The 16567-nt window shown below is 40.9% G+C and overlaps 1 protein-coding gene and 1 pseudogene across 4 annotated transcripts in view; one reads left to right on the top strand and one right to left on the bottom strand.

The window, feature by feature from the left end:
- Positions 1-16567, top strand: part of LOC131136548 (potassium voltage-gated channel subfamily KQT member 5-like) — a 114400-nt gene that overhangs the window by 53452 nt on the left and 44381 nt on the right. The window lies entirely within an intron of this gene.
- LOC131136588 (uncharacterized) lies at positions 6455-15447 on the bottom strand (annotated as a pseudogene).

Raw genomic sequence — 16567 nt, 5'->3', positions numbered from 1 at the left:
AACTATAGGGAGCTCACACTCCATTCTCCCTGGAAAAGTCTATTCTATAGTCTATAAGTCTATTCATCACCCTTGCAAAGGTACTGGGGGGGTCCACGTGAGTCCATGTGCCACCGGTCCACATGTGCTGGGAAAAGGCTTTTGACTGTGTCCGGTGTCCTGAACGTCTAAAACTAACATTCAGAAATCCTTTTATTATTTTGTGGTCAAATACTCTCTGCAACTCCGTTGGTTCATGCAGCCTTTGGCTATGCGGCTATTCGAAGGTCACATGAGTTTTTCTGTGTAGATCCCAGTAAATGCATTTTTAGAGTGACACTTGGCTCTGCATGTCTTTTTCTTATTCCTTTGCCTGTGTTGGCTTTGCCCCCCGGTCTGCTAAGTGCTTTTTGATTTAGTGGAAGTCTCCAAAGCCGGGTGGCACAGGGCACATCTTTGCTTGATGATCATTCTGTTTTTACATTCAAAACACTTCCGCTGAAACTCTATATCTTCACTTTGGGGACCTTTGGCATCGACAAGGCTTTTAAAAAGCCCTTGATTATGATCATACGCTGATTCATGTACCAAGTGTGGATGTAATGGTTCCATGGTGCTTTGAGCAGAACCTCATCTTAAATTCTATTCCAGTCAATCATTTCGAGTTAATCAAAAATACATCTTGACTCCTCTTCCATGTCAAACCTTGTGCCGCCTGTGCATCATTATTTCCTCCCCTGGCACCATTATGGTTATTTTTTAAATTTACTTTATGTGTAGATTTGAGCGTTAAGAGGACGTTGGAGATGGAGATCTACATGTGTATTTTTTTAAATGACGAGTCCATTGATATCTAAAGCTGTCGTATTCTTATTCTTAGTTATACAATAGTCCATAATAATGGCAATGCCACTGTCACTGGTTAATATGCAGGACACTTCATGTAAATGGAGCGTTTTTGCCGTTTTTCAGAGTTCTTTTCAGAAGGCTTTATAAACGTAATGGGTGATTCCCATTTGGTGCATTCTCAGCTCTTTTTCTGTTTTTGCATCTTTACAACACACAAAAGAGAAAGACACGTGTTCATGTCTCAAATAAGGATTGTGGACGATGGGCAAAAAGTTTTCCTTTAAAGTATCGTTGCCATGTTGGAATATGAAATCAGCACAAACAATAAGGATAGTCCAGGCCAACACATGGAGGATACACATCATGTGTCTGCCGCATTTTAGGGACCCTTGGAGCCTTTTTGAACAACAACATGAAATCAGCACTCCACAAAGTTTGAATAGAAGTTTGAATTGAGAGCCAAATGGTGCGCTCGCAGGGCAGAAATGTGAGCAAGCATAGAAAAAACAACATGAGCGAGCAGAGTGCAGAAGTTGAGAGAGCGAGAGGGAGCCGTGTGCCTGTGCATGCAACGCTAATTATTGCATGCTAGTATGGCTAATTACAAACATGAAAATACATCTATGTTTGCATACATCTATGTTCTGCCTCAAAATGAGGACACAGCTATAATGCCATAGTGGTGGAATCTGAGCTCTTTGAATTATTGACTTACCACTGACCAGAGCAAGCAAACAAATGGAGCGGTTCAATGTAGAGAATCTCTAGTGGGTCATCTCTAAATTTTAAGCACGGCATGGTCAAGTGGTTGAACGAGAAAGTCACTGTGGGTATTTTCAACTGTGGAATCAAATCAATAAGCTGGCAAATGACACAGTTCAATCCTAGCAGTGAGTGCTCTGGACACAACAGAGATAATGGAGATTGTGTGAGAGAAATACTCAAATCAAAGCAATAAAGATGAAGGGCCCATCTCCTTCTTGAAAATTGTAACATATGTCTCTTATTGGCGGTTAGGATTCATCTGAACCAAAAATGTAGCGCTAAGCCGATATTTGATTGTGTTTTATTTCTCAAGTTATTATCCAAACACCACATGTTGAGTTTGAGTTGGGTTTGAATCTCCAGGGCAGCCGGAGCCACTTTCATCACATTTACAAACCTCTGAGATGACAAAGGTCGGAGGTCTAGCACCCTTGTCTCGGTATGGCCGAAATGCGGTCCATGCGTTTGCTCCATTTTTTATCGCTCTACAGCACTGATTTAAACAACCTAAAATGGCATCCGTGGCCCACAATCATTGTGTATTGCAACGTTTCCTCTTGGCCTTGTGATCCAAGATGGCAGTGTAAACAAACCAGATGATATTTTGGCCAAGTCAAGGCAAATATTTATTTTAAAAAATTGGGTTGTTAAATGAAAAATGTGCTAACCAGGGTGGACGTTAAAGGAGTTGTCACATGATGGTGCGCTCAGGAAGGATGTTGTTTTTGTCCTATTTTTTTTTTACTTTTTGCCTCATCTTTATTACGTCTCCCAAGCATAATGCAGACTCTTGTGCTTCTCAAATAGGGAGCATGGGGAGGTATTGGAGGACATGTGTTGCCATCATGCATGGTACTCATGCATGAACGATACACAAGCCTCCAGCTATGTCACAGCGGTGCTCGAACTAATCAACAGGCTGCCTGCTCACCCAGGAAAAGAAGTACATGGGAATGTGGGTGTGCAAAGCTGATGGATTTCAGGCAGAAACCAAAAGAAAAACAAAGGAGATGTCCGAGGCAAGGAAAAAAGTGACAATAAACCGAAGAGAAAAAAAGACGACGCTCAGTTTTTTTTTCTACGCTCACTTCACATTGGCTGCGCTTCGCCTGCGCCAATAGGCCAGATTTTCACAAAATTGTCACTACTCACCTGGTGCGCCGCCACACCCAACCCGGCGCAGTCCAGTCTACCAAATTACCCAAGTGGTGCGCTGGACCAAATCGCACCGCCACCTTGCGCTGCGCCACAAAATTAAAGCAACACAGACACCTTCATGTTTTGCCATGAGTTCTTGCCTGAAGTGTGTGTTTTTCTTTTGATCATCTTTGCAAAATAACCTGAAGTGGAGCCAAAGAGAGCAACAATTGCCAGCATTTTGGTGAAGAAAGCAAGGAAAACATGAGGCGCACACTGTATTCTTCCGCAGAATCACTGGAACTATTTTTGTGAGCTACTCCTGCATTTACGGACCAAAGTAGTCTAAATTTTCCTATGGCAACGTTTGCCGCGTGAACACTGAGAGCAACATGCGGTACCATCAACGTGTTACGTCGAGCTTTTTCAAAGTGGGAGGTGGTGCCGCTCAAGGGCTTTTACCTCCTACAGCTCTAGTTATGGATTTTTAATTTGCAGAGGCTTTTTACATGCTGACAGAGAGTGGAAGACATTAAACATATGCGACACCGCTTTATGCGAATACACTTATCCAGTTATTTAACACTTATCCAATTTTTATTTTTCTTTCCTCACTAACTTGCAAATAGGGAGCTTAATTTGTCTTTCATAGCCCGTCTGCTAGATAATTGGATGAACTCTTGCAAAGTCTTTATCAGTGTAAATGTAGACTAGACTATTTATTCATATGTGGCAGGAAATTGTATTGCTTGTAGAGTATTTTAAAGACCATTATTTTCAGTTTCTATTAAGTCCCCCGTCCTTCCGGAACTATGTCTTTAAAAGCAGAACAAGACAGTGAAGAGTCTAATAATAACAATCATAGGAAAATGATTTCTTTAAAATGGAAGCACATGGAGAATCCAGTCTCCGTTTTAAGCAAGAACATTGCTTAGCCTGCCAACAAATCTGTGATTAATTGATACGCTCATAATTGTTACAGCTTCCATGTCCTGCTAGCTTGGTGTTAATGTTCTCTTCAGATCAACATATGCTATAAAAGGGACCTTTGTAATGATAAGAGTCGATTTCGCAGCAGAATCCTATACTTCTCTCTTCAATTGCCTTTGTTCCAGAAGTGAGGTCAAATGGGCTCACAGTCCTTACAGTGCGTCCGATGGACGGCATGCTCTGCAAAGCTGCCTGTTTTGGGTTTGAGTGGAAATGAATCCGTAAAAAAGTAGTGGGTAATTCCTCACGTGTAGCTCTTTCCCCGTTTTCTGTAAGACTGTAAAGCCACAGCCAATAAACTCTTAACAATGATCATCATCATGCAGTTAATTTATAGAGCGCTTTTTCAACTCAGACGCTTGACATGATAAAAGCAAATAAATGCAAATGTACAAACGAGCAAAGTAGCAGTACAAAGTGAAAACCTAACAGCAGACTTCAGAACTAGAGTTAGCGTTACAGCCCCAATGAGGCTGTGTCTCCAATTCCACCACACCACTGAGCTTTGGGAACAGACAAAAGTTGTCTCGCGCTACATCGCAGTTGGACATCGCTCCCTCACTCTATCCCGCTTTTCAAAAATGAGTTCATAAATTGTCACTGTGGTCTATGAAGGACAAGTTATATGCAGTATTCTGGTAATCTAATGTTATGTTGCATTTGTTGCATCTTCACACTGCACATAGTGCGGCATGTTTGACATGATAGAGTGGAAAAAAAAGTTATCCTCATTTTTCGTGTGGAAGTGGTAAGTTATTGGTTTCTTAGTTCTTCCCCACTCCGTTTGAAACACTTTCTTAAGTTTAGAATAAGTAAATTGGGGAAGCTAACTAGCTAGCTCGGTCGCTTACCATACGAGCGGCGCCCGTCTTATGTCTTTGTAGTGATCCTGTAGCCTGCGTAATGTGGTGTAAACAAAGAATAATAGAAGTGTAGCCGTAATTGTAGAGGTGTTATTTAATGATTGCAGGGCTCTATTGATGTTCAAAGTATTTACAAAGTCTGAAACAGTCTTTGTATAATAATCCGGTTATAATATTGAATCCTACTTTGCGGAAATTCACTTAGCAATATATATATTATTAACTGCAATCAATGAGGGATGCCTCTATCTGTTTTCCCATATTTGGTTGAATCCACAGATTCCAAAATATCAACAATTCAACTCGAATGGCATCACGTGGTGATGGACTGTAACCGTGAGTCAGGAATCTGGAACCATAAACCCGTCTATGAATGGGGATGAAACAAGAAATGTCTGTTGACATTAGCAGAGCATAAAATCATTTTTGGCTGAACAGTTAATCTGCCGAGATCCTGCAGATATGCTCTAAGATGGGAGAGTCTGAAATAGTCCTTCTGTCCTGGTTGTAATTTAGTTTGTTCATAAAGCCTGGGGAGTCCATGCTAAAGGGGGCAGACAGAGACAGGATAGAGAAAAGACAGAAACAACCACAATAACATTAACATAACCTGGGAATGGACAGGGAGAGCTAAGAGAGCGAGCCGCTGATCAACTTGAGCCATCAACTTTATCCTTTTTGTTTTTGTAGCGTTGGTTGGACCAGATAAACATGGAGTGAGGTACTACGTGATTGATTGTTTTCATATACAGGTAGTTTGGACCTGTACATCATCAATGCGTGGCTTACCATGCAAGATAAAGGTGCTCACCAATGTAGACCAAAGATCTTCTTGTCAGCCGAAACATGCTCCACGGAACAGACATCACAGCAGGTCCTCCAAAAGATCCATATCCCTATTTCTTCTTCATCTCCTATATGGAATCCTTTGGTTAAGAAAATGTCTCATCATTCCCTACAGTGTGAACGTAGCCGAGGACTTCAGCAGAAAATGAAGGGTCGTCAAAACAGCTCTATGGTTCTAAGACCAGGCACTGCCATCTAAGTGTATCAAAAAGGAAGCTTTATTCTGAAGCTACAGATGTCTGAAAACATATGAATGCAGATAACATGCCAAGTTGTTCCATCATGCTGACATTTTTAGTACTCATTTCCCAAATAAATCAATTACATTATGCAAACCAGAATGAGAATTATTGCACGATTTCTGCAAGGTCTCCATGCGGTGAATGTGTGAGATTTGCCTGCATTCATGTAGCGCTTTTGTTTGAAAGGTTAAGTGCCAATTGTCCTGCCAAAAGTGCAGAACGAGAAACTCCACAGCCAATGTACCCTCCAGTAAAGTGGCGTATCACAACGCACGGGGAACAAGGCCAACGAAGAACACTCCATGTAATTAGTGAACTAATTGACTAGTTCATGACATTCCTGCACTTTTCAGTATCCCTCTTAAGTGATATACAGGGCAGAAGTGGCTACAGTTTATTACTCGTTCTAGACCCGACTGTGAAAAGTAGGATTCCTTATTTCATTAAGGTTTAAGGACATTATTTCATTGGTATATGGAGTATAGAAAACCTGTTTACAACCTTCTAAATGCAGTTTTTGAACAGTATTAGTGCCCTCTAGAAATGAAATAACACCCCAATAATCACCTTTACACTCATATTGCCCAATACAGTACACTGTAAAATATTTTCCTGTAAATTTACAGTAATTTACTGGCAGCACGATGCCAGTAAATTACTGTAATATATTTCACAGTATGATTATTGTGATTTATTTTACAGTAATAAAAATAGTACTGTAAATTAAACCACAGTAAACATACTGTGTATAGTGTATAACTGTAAACATCAATCATACTTTTTCTATTCAAACTCTACAATTTCCCCAATTAAAGTGGCCACTCGGCGATTCAGACCCGTTCTTTCTTTTTGTCTTCTTCACTTTGAGCCTTCAGGGTTAATCCTCAGGAAGAACCTGCAAGCAGAAGAAATAGTCTTTTGCTACATCACTGATATTCTCAGCCACAGCAAATGCAAAATATCCTAGTGGGTGATAATAAGCATGACATCTATTAACCATTATACACACATGGACTATATAAATAACTATAATGTGTCATTGTCATTAAATGTCCCATGTCATGCACAATATAATGCACCTGTACAAAAGAACAGACTCTTGAAGGGGTATCCCTAATGATCTATACAAGATGTCCATCCTTGTATTTCTGCTAAAGCTTTGGTAAATGACAAAATAGATTCTGAAATTGATTCTGGATGGGGACCGAGTTTCCTGAACTCAAGCCATCATGGCATGGGTAATTATCAGAAAAAAGAAAAAAAACTATTTGGGGGTGAACCATTCAGCAATCCAACAAGTCTTTAGAGGCAAATGATGGACTAACCTCTGAATGAACTCCAAAGTACTGGCTGCCTCTTCCTGGTACTGTCAGGAGTAGGCCGCGTGGAGCGGCGGTTAGATCCCCAGATGCAGGACACAGCAGGCTCAGGTAAGGTTTTTGTTGTGGAAATTTTTTCTATCATCCTAAGTAGGATAGAGAATGCCTGAAATAAATACATAGCTCTAGCAGTTTTTATTACCTTTGCAAAACAAAGGGGTCAGACAACACACAGTATGCATGGTGGTCTGTAGGTGTCTGGCAAAGAGTGGTCTCTTGGCGGGAACTTTTATAGTCCATAGCATGTAAATGAATTACATTACAATAGAAAAGAGACATTCATGTCACTCCCCCGATGCCACCCTCATGTATGGGGGTTAGCCTACACACCCATTCCTCTGGCACGGTTTGTCACACCCATGTGAGATAACCTCCTAGGGTCAACCATTTGGTGGGACCTCTTGATGTCCCCTGTCCCGTGAAGGTAGAGCTGTGATCAAAGAATGACCTCCTCCGACACTGCCCCTAACCCCAGGTTACAGATAGCCTCCTGCTGTGCCACCATCCTTGAAGGAACAGCAGGATGTGCTCGGATGCAAACGTTGAAGCTCTACAAAAGGCCGTAAAGTAATTCACACAATGTGTAACCTATGTTATACCTGTGAAATATAAAATTTTCCATCACAGTTTTACAGTCTTTTAATTGTCCAGTGAATGAGGCGCAAGTAACTGAAGGCGACGGAGCACAAAGAGGGGGCTCCGTGACTTAGTGCCAGCAGGCACAACACAAATTACCTCAAGAAACAATAAGTAGTCCGAAAGGCACGCGGGCTACCGGACGGGTAGGAGGGTGCGTGGCAGAGGCGTAAGCAGTGCTGAAGGGATACAGGAGCACGGTAACAGTTCGGAGCTGGTCTGTCACGTCCACCAAGGAATAATCCAGCACCCTCCTGCAGCAGCTCAGTGCCTAATGAAGGAGGCTGATAATGAGGACGAATTGGCAACAGCTGCACCCGTCAGGTAGCTCCGCCCACTCAAGGGAGATCCGCGTCTGCAAATGCACAAGGAGAGCAGTAAAGGTACAAATGACACCAAAACCCAGACGTACCCCCAAACAGCAACACAAGGTATAAGCACATGTCACAGCGCAGCGTGACAGGTACTCTATGTTGAAAACAGTAGCAGGCCATTAGGACAGCTGCTGCTGAGGAAAAGTCAGGAAGGTCCTCTGGCTGAATATGTACAGCTCCCTCCATGACCAGCATCCATTTGTGCGCCTCCAGAACAGAGTCCCCTATAACACACACAGCAGGTAGAACAATTATTGTTATAGTGTATGGTTTAGCATATGACAAAGTAGACAAATAATTATATCTATAATTAAAATACATGTGTAGAGATTAACATGCTGTCATGTTATGGTATATCCAGGTTTTTACTTGTAAGTTTTACACTTACCAAGTGCCAGCAACCTTGGTGTGCTTGGGAGTAAGAGACTGGCCTCTGCGTCTGCTGAGGTGGTTGTCACCTAAATAACACAAAAGATCAGACAACATAATTTTATAGTATTTAACATAATAATGTCTTTCTCATCAGTTATTCAATAAAACCATGGTTTGCCTTGTATTGACCTGAACAGCTAATGGCAAGTGTGTATGAAAGAACAATGTGAAGTAGGCCATAATTTATCCCTAAGTGCAATAAATATTCAGTTGACAAATATGTTTACAAAGCACCCATGTTCACATGTTCCATGTACTTACATCAGCCAGAAGAAAGAGTGAATCCTCTTTTTCTTTGAAGTAGGCCATTGTGACAAGTAGAGATGGAACACTATGGTTGATGTTGCCCACCTCACTGATGTCTTTCAGGACTGCCTTGACATCCTTTGTCCACCTTGTACGTTGACTTTGAAAGAAATATAGCAGCTTCTTTCCTTTGCTATTCAGGGAATCCTGCAGTCTGGTGTCAACATCAATTCCTGTCAATGTGCTAAAGTGAGCACACATAAATCTTGAAAAGAACAGAAATGGCCACTGTTCCTTGAGTTCCACAATGCTGGGTGGAGGGTTTCTATTGATAGCATAGCGTTGGGTGGTTTATGTCATCTTCATCAGCTCATGCACTCGGCCACGTTCTGCTGCCCGGGGACCTTCTATTGAGAAAAGGCTCACCATCTCTTCTCTCCTTGCTTCTGCAGATGCCGGTGTCTCACCTTCAGGGAGGTCAAGTGGTTGCCAGTTGATGCATCCGTAGCTGTCTATTTTCGCACATTTAGATGTAGTGGGCTGTGTGCTGGATGTTTCAGACTGGCTGTCATCCATGACTGCTGAACGACGTCTAGGTTTCCTAACTCTAACCAGTGTGTTGTCACGATTGGCATAGTAAACCCTGGCCTTTATTTGAGACTCCAAAGAGGAATAACCATTTCCAATAACCTCTCCATCAAACATCTCAGCAAAGCTTGCCGGGTACTTTTCACAGATTCTTTGGGCTATTTCTGAACATTGGCTTAGTTTTGGATTCAAGCACACCTCCCGGATTGAATCCACAATGATTCTTATCATTGCTAATCTATCTCCCATCTTGGGTTTCTGCCCCTGTGCAAGAGACTGTCTTAAACTTGCTGGCATCTTTTCCCATGGGACTTGGTAGGATGAGACCCACCCAGTGATCTGTATTGGCACGTAGACTGGAGTTGTGCTTGAAGAGTTGGGGGTGCTAATGGAGTTCCTTGGCTGGCTTGTAGTCTGGTCTTGATGTCCTGCATATTAGGAAATAGCAAAGTTTATAGAATAAGTGATTGTTCCAAACTTTTAAACAGTGGATTAAATCAACATATCACGATTGACAGTAATGCTAACGAAATACAGCAAGACTCACACTACTCTTTAAGTAGTGTACCAGTCTTTTAGCAGCTATAAGTGGAATAGCTTCTATGACATCTTCTACTGCAACAAACCGCAGATCAGTGTCGCTCCACACGCCAATGGCATCCAAGTGGCTGAACAGTTTCTGGAATTCACTTTCCTGAAGTGTGGGGAGGGCCTTTCTGATGACATCATGAAATGACTGCTCCATCTCTCTTAATTAGAATGAACAGAGTGATGAAAAGAAACAAGATTAACATCAAATCTCTTATACAATGGCAATGGGTAATAGTCAGCCAGGCTCTCCAACCTTACACACATGTAAGAAACACCTGAGTCAAGCAGACAGTGTACACCGAGATCCACCAAAGGTACTGAGGGATGTTTTTCTATCACAAAATACACCTGAGATGAGTTGAGCAAAATCAGTAAAATTTTTCCAAAGGTGTATCCCATGTCATTGTGGTCCACAACCATAATCATAGATTTGTGGTATTTGGTGCCCTTGTACGTGATAACTGGTGTCACTACAGATCCCTCATTAATGCCTCCCATCCTCACAGCTTCTTGTATGCCAGGATTATACAACTGACCATCAAATTCATCAGCATGCTCTATTTGCACAATTGGTGGGAAAAGGCTGCCAGCCTGAAGATAGGCTTGTAGGAGTTGATGTCTCTCTGCCAGTGTGCTATTAAGGTTTTTGAAATTGTGAAGCTTTCTTGCGCACTGTTTAAAATACCAGTGCTTACTTTCAAAACGAAGAGTCCAAAGTCTAATGAGTGGACCAAAATGTAGTATGAGTCCGGGGTAGTGTAGCAAGTAATGGTGTTTTGGTTTCAGAGGTTTATCTGGAAAGAGGGTAGCTCTTGAATGAATATAGTCGTCCAGTAAAACTTTAAGATATGCTACTTGGTTGGCATGGATTTTTGGAGCACTTATCATTGCCACTATCTCTCGTAGCTGTAAGCACAACTGCCAGACCTCATCTTCCAGAGGATTATTTATCCTGTCACCAACAAGCAGTGGGAGTAGACGGAGAAAACAACAGTTCTGAGAAGCATTTCCCCCCAACTTCTCACTGTCTGCACGTACTTCACATGGTCTACTGGAGGAATCATTTTGGACATACTTAAAAGTAGAAATTATCCTATTCAACTGAGTGTACGTAAAATGCTTCCCTACAGTGACAAGCTGTTTAATGTAAAGAGCCAGATCTGTTGAAACAACACCTTCAAATAAGTCATGGCCCAAGCATGGAGGGAGCCCCGGGTCACACACATGAAAGTATTTCAGGCTGTTGAACAAAGAGTCAAATTTAACACCATCAACATCAGCTAAGCCCTGGTTCATTGCAAGCAAATCCACAGACTTCTTGTGACTCTGCTTTGTACGTTAAGTGCCTACTTCTGCGGGACACTGGGTAAAAGTGTCTCTGTCTATAACACAATAGTGACAAAAATGTTTAATTCTGCTGAAATTTTCTGTGAAGCCACCAATGGTGTGTGACCCAAGGTTATCTCCACAAAATGCGATCACTGCCGTTTGCACAATCTGACTGTTATCCAACTCAATTCCAGACTCCTCAAGGTCCTTCAAATCTCTCACAAGAGGGGCAAACACTTTAGCTTGCCCAAAAAACTTAAAATCCTCCTCCCTGCAAAGCATCACGAGCTGTATAGGATCTATGGAGGACCTGTTGTGAGCAGAGATTTCAGACAGTGTCATGTAGACTGCAAGTTGTTTGTGCTTTTTTCGCCCGGAGCCAAGAGGGTTGGCCACTTCAAATGCATCTGGGAACAAGATAATGGAAACTGAGGATGTGCACAGCTTAAAGATGATCTTTTCTTTAAAATTTCTGCCGTCCCTTACATCCTTGAGTAAAAGTGGATCATCTGATTTTTGTTTCTGAGCTTCAGTAACCTCTTCTTTAACAGACCGGTGATTCAATAGGGCCTTCAACGTCTCCTTTACAGGAACATATTGCAAAAAGCGATCCTTTCCATTGGAGTCTAAACCAAGATAAACCTTTGTGGGTGCTACATAGTTAAAATTTCTCTTGAAATATGTCTTCCTGGTTTGATCAGATTTAAACATTCCCTCGTTATACAGTCGCATGAGGTTATTCTTATTTAGCCCAGTTATAATGTTGTCAATTTGACTTTCTGGCATATTCTGCTTTGTTAATTCATCCTTCAATTTGGAAAATACTATGTCCATACTGCTGTCATGGACAACTTGGAAATCCTCAATTAAACTTTGGATAGTGCTGGCTGGTAGCAGCATTTTGCCTTGCATCCTCGAGTAGAATAGTGCCAGGTTCGTGAGAAATGTGTCAGGATTTGCATCAAGTTGTACATTATCACAGCTATCATCATTGGCTTCAGTGTCAGGCCTACTTGAATCATCGCTGACAGGATTATCAGGCAATAACACATCATTTTCCATTTGGACTAGCTTATCTTAGCTTATTTAGAAAACAAGAGGTTGACTTTTATGAATGAAAGTTAATATTAGCAGTCAGTTACGTACACACTATGGTCACATATATTTTCTTCTTTGACTCACCAAAAAGGTGTAAGCTTTGTAAGAAGATCCGCCTTTCCCTGAATTATAAAAGACAATGAACATTAAATGATATATGGACAACAAAAGATAAGGTTAATTAAAACTACAGCAAAAATATAAGCAGCTATAACTAGTTATATATAACTAGCTACAGCACACACTGGGCTGCTGAGTTTCTAATAGTAATCATACACATCTGAGCTATAGCCTACTAAAGACATTACAATTGACATTACAAAAGACTATCACAGTTACAGTATAACTAGTAAAATAGTACACAAAATATAAATGATGTTCATTTTGAAAGAGGAGTTCTAGCAACTTTAACTTCCAGGTAGTATGCTATGTCTATACAATAGCTTTCTTTCTCTCATTTACCCAAACCTACAAAAGTCAAATCTAATCCAATCCAATCTGCAAATCTAGCTTGTTATATTTTCATGTGTTGACTTCTCTGAATGAGATCTACATATCTGTAGATGGAAGAATATACTTACTAGTTTCAATATATTTCCTCTCTCTGGGCATTCAGCACTGCAGCTCTGTAAAGGAACAATAAGTCCTGCTGTTTTCCCTCCAAAAGTCTTCTTCCCACAATCCACTGCAGCCTACAGTAATTTACACTAATTTTAATGTAAATTACTGTGAACATCTCCAAAGCACTGTTGAAAGCGCCATTTTGGTACAATTTACAGTCGTATTTACAGTCATATACGTATTGTGAATATCATTCACAGTAACACATTGCATAATCACAGTAACGCACGGCTCGTAATACAGTAACTATTGTTAAAGTGCAGTAAAATATAGTAATTCGATTAACAGCAAATTACTTATTATTTATGAACTGGTTTTACTGTGAAAGTGTGTGTAATTTACAGTACTCTAATGTGAAAACATTTACAGTAAATTAGTGTCAATACTACAATCGTCCAGAATAGAATCACAATACTTTATTGTAAACATAGATCACAGTAATGCACTGTCAATAATACAGTACCAAACTGAAATCACAAAGATTCGTTACAGTGTAGCCATGACAAGAGAAAAAAAGACTTAGTGATGTCAGAGCTTCAGAGCTGAGTTTTAGCTTGGCGTGAGTTGCAGCTGGAAGAGTAGCCTGTGTTAAGGATTATTGTGCCAAATTTGACGTATACTTGGCACAATTAAGCATTTTAAAGCATAAAAATAAGTAATATTTGGTGTAAAAGGGACAATAGGGATTTTATTCTATGTCCAGGGGGCTCTAATAATTATAAAAACCCTTTATAGAAGCTTGTAAACAGATTTTCTATAAGTTTTAACTATGAAAATATTTGATTTATAAATATGGAATCCTACTTAGCAAAAGTCAGTTCTGGAACCAATCATTTAATTTATCCATTTTCTACTGCTTATCCTCACGAGGGTCATGGAGGTGCCGGAGCCTGTCCCAGCTGTCTTGGGGCAAGAGGCGGGGTACACCCTGCACTGGTGGCCAGCCAATCACAGGGCACATATAGACAAACAAGCATTCCCACCCACATTCATACCTATGGACAATTTGGAGTGGCCAATTAACCTGGCATGTTTTTGGAATGTGGGAGGAAACCGGAGTACCTCTTTATGTTGATTGTTGGTTATTAGTATTTATGCACTTCTTTCAAATATTTGTATTTTGTGCTAAGGTCATTTAGAGTGTATTTTAGATGTTTGTATCCAACAAAAGTACAATCAAAACTAAATCAACGACCTGAAGTAAAATATTACTGATGCAATTACCATCATTGATGAGGTTATGCTAGGACCATCTCGATGTGCAATGTCATCCAAGAAGTCTATAAAATGAGGGAGGAAAAAAGCCTTCAATATGTAATCCTCATTTTGTAAGAATTTCCACACATTTCTCTCTGTAATAAAAGTGTTGAATTGTAATACTCTCAAACCAGATGCTGCATATTTTGCATGCAAACATGAGTGAGACTGTGGCTGGAAGGATTTGATTGTCTCTTATATTTCGGTCTGTCAACCTTGTGCAAGTGCAAGAGGCGTAGGTGTGTTCCTGACAAAGAGCTTGCTGCTCAGCTGACAGCTCCACAATGCTTGTCACAAAATAATGTCCTCCAGTCAAATTCACATCCAATGTCTGAAAATGTCAACAGAGCCACCCTAAAACTGTTGATACTTCTTTACTGTTACTTTTACCACCTGTAGCCTTTCCTGCCATATTATGACGTAGCAACACAGCAAACAGTCCAAAAAAACCTCAGAATGCTCCTGGTGGCTGTGGAAACGTACTGGCCGTTTTCGTGATGTCAGCAATATGGTCGTTTGAATGTCAACTATTCTGGTACCGATTCCTTCTTCCAATTCCGGTTCCCAACAATTCTCAATGACGCTGCTTTTAAAAGATGCTTGCATGGTTTAAAGCAGGGGTCCCCAAACTTTTTCCTGTGAGGGCCACATAACTTTTCCCTGCTCTGATGGGGGGCCGGGGTCAGTTTGTAGCAGAAAATGTAACGATTGCATGGGTGTCTAAACATAAACATTTATTGTTTTCCAGAAAGCCACATAAAACCAAATATTAATAACACTTTCCGGGATCTTCACGGAAAAAATAAGTCGGAAATAAATAATAACACTATTAATAAAATAAATTATACTATTTGTGAAATAAATAATAACCAAATACTCTCTCTGGGGACTTCAAAGAAAAAACTAAGTCAGGAAATATTTAACAAAACAATTATGAAATAAATAATCAAATACTCTCTGGGGACTTCAAAGAAAAACAAAGTCAGGAAATATTTAACAACACAATTATGAAATAAATATACTATAAATAGCTATCATACCTGTCTTTGTGACGGGATTCATAGTGTCGGCGCAGATTGTATTCTTTAAATACGGCCACCGTCTCTTGACAGATGAGACAAACCGCTTTTTCTTTGCATTGAACAAAAAAATAATCGTTTGTCCACTGCAGGTTAAATACCCTGCATTCTGAATCAATTTTTCTCTTACCTAATCTTTTCGCCATTGTTCCGCTCTATTTGACGGGGTGAGTCAAGGATTTTTTTTCTGGGAGGGGAGAGGGGTATTTAGCTGGTGTTGCTCAGGGGGCCGGACCAAAGGTGGAGGCGGGACGGATCCGGCCTGCGGGCTGTAGTTTGGGGACCCCTGGTTTAAAGGATGGCACTAACCAGAGTTGGATGGAACGTCTGAACTTCTCAATGAAAGTCTTAAAGTAGGATACTTGGTTTGCTGCCTCAATGTTGGCGTAAGCTACTTTTTATGATGTAACGCACAGGATATAGCCCAAAGCGCTGTTTTCAGAGACGGACGGTATTGCGGGACACAGACCCACCCTTTCTAGTCTGCAATATGTGGATAATACTAATATAATAAAATAATATAACAATAATGTGAACAAGCAAGGAGTCCCCAAATTGCTGGGCTAAATAACCATTGACCATCTTGAGATTCTTGGAAAATCTACATTTGAACTCAGAACATTTCAACCTTCAGCGTTCGACTGAGCTTTGGCCATCTCATGGTGTCTGGGGGTCGAGTACGAGAGATCTCTGCTTTCTTAGGGGACACATTCCATGATTACCAGTGAATGGCAGAAACCTGTGAGGAATTGATGGCGGCCATAAAAACGTCTATTGATCGCTCCTCCAACTCCAAACCCTCCTGCGAATTAAACGTTGACCTTCTCCTGTTTCTGATAAACATTTCCAATAAAAGCCACTGTTTAGTAGAACTTCCAGAACGCTCTGTCAATTGTCAGTGTTCACAATTCTAGTATCTGCTGTGCCATGTGCAGCTCGCTAGCAGCTGGAGCTGCTGCACGAGGCTACTGTGTGGCCGCTGCGAGTGACGGGAGAGGCTACACAGCTTCAACTGCTTGCCGCATGACAGAAGAGAGTCGCAAACGCAACATTAGTCATTTTTAACACAGACTAGTCGATCAGGAAAGTCTCTGGATCAGTTCAGAACAACAGAATGAAGAACTTTTTTGACATTTTAGGAGAAGCTGAGTTTCCCTTGCAGTCTTAGCGCAATTACCACTGTTCACTAGTGACGGAAGCTAACACGCTAACAGGCAAAATGCATAATCCAGATTTAAATCCAAAGCAGTTTGGATTATTAATATT

This window comes from Doryrhamphus excisus, linkage group LG9, assembly GCF_037039965.1.
Source record: "Doryrhamphus excisus strain RoL-2023G ecotype Guam linkage group LG9, RoL_Dexc_Guam_v1.1, whole genome shotgun sequence".
NCBI classification, from domain to species: Eukaryota; Metazoa; Chordata; class Actinopteri; order Syngnathiformes; family Syngnathidae; genus Doryrhamphus; species Doryrhamphus excisus.
This window is presented reverse-complemented; position numbering and strand designations above follow the sequence as displayed.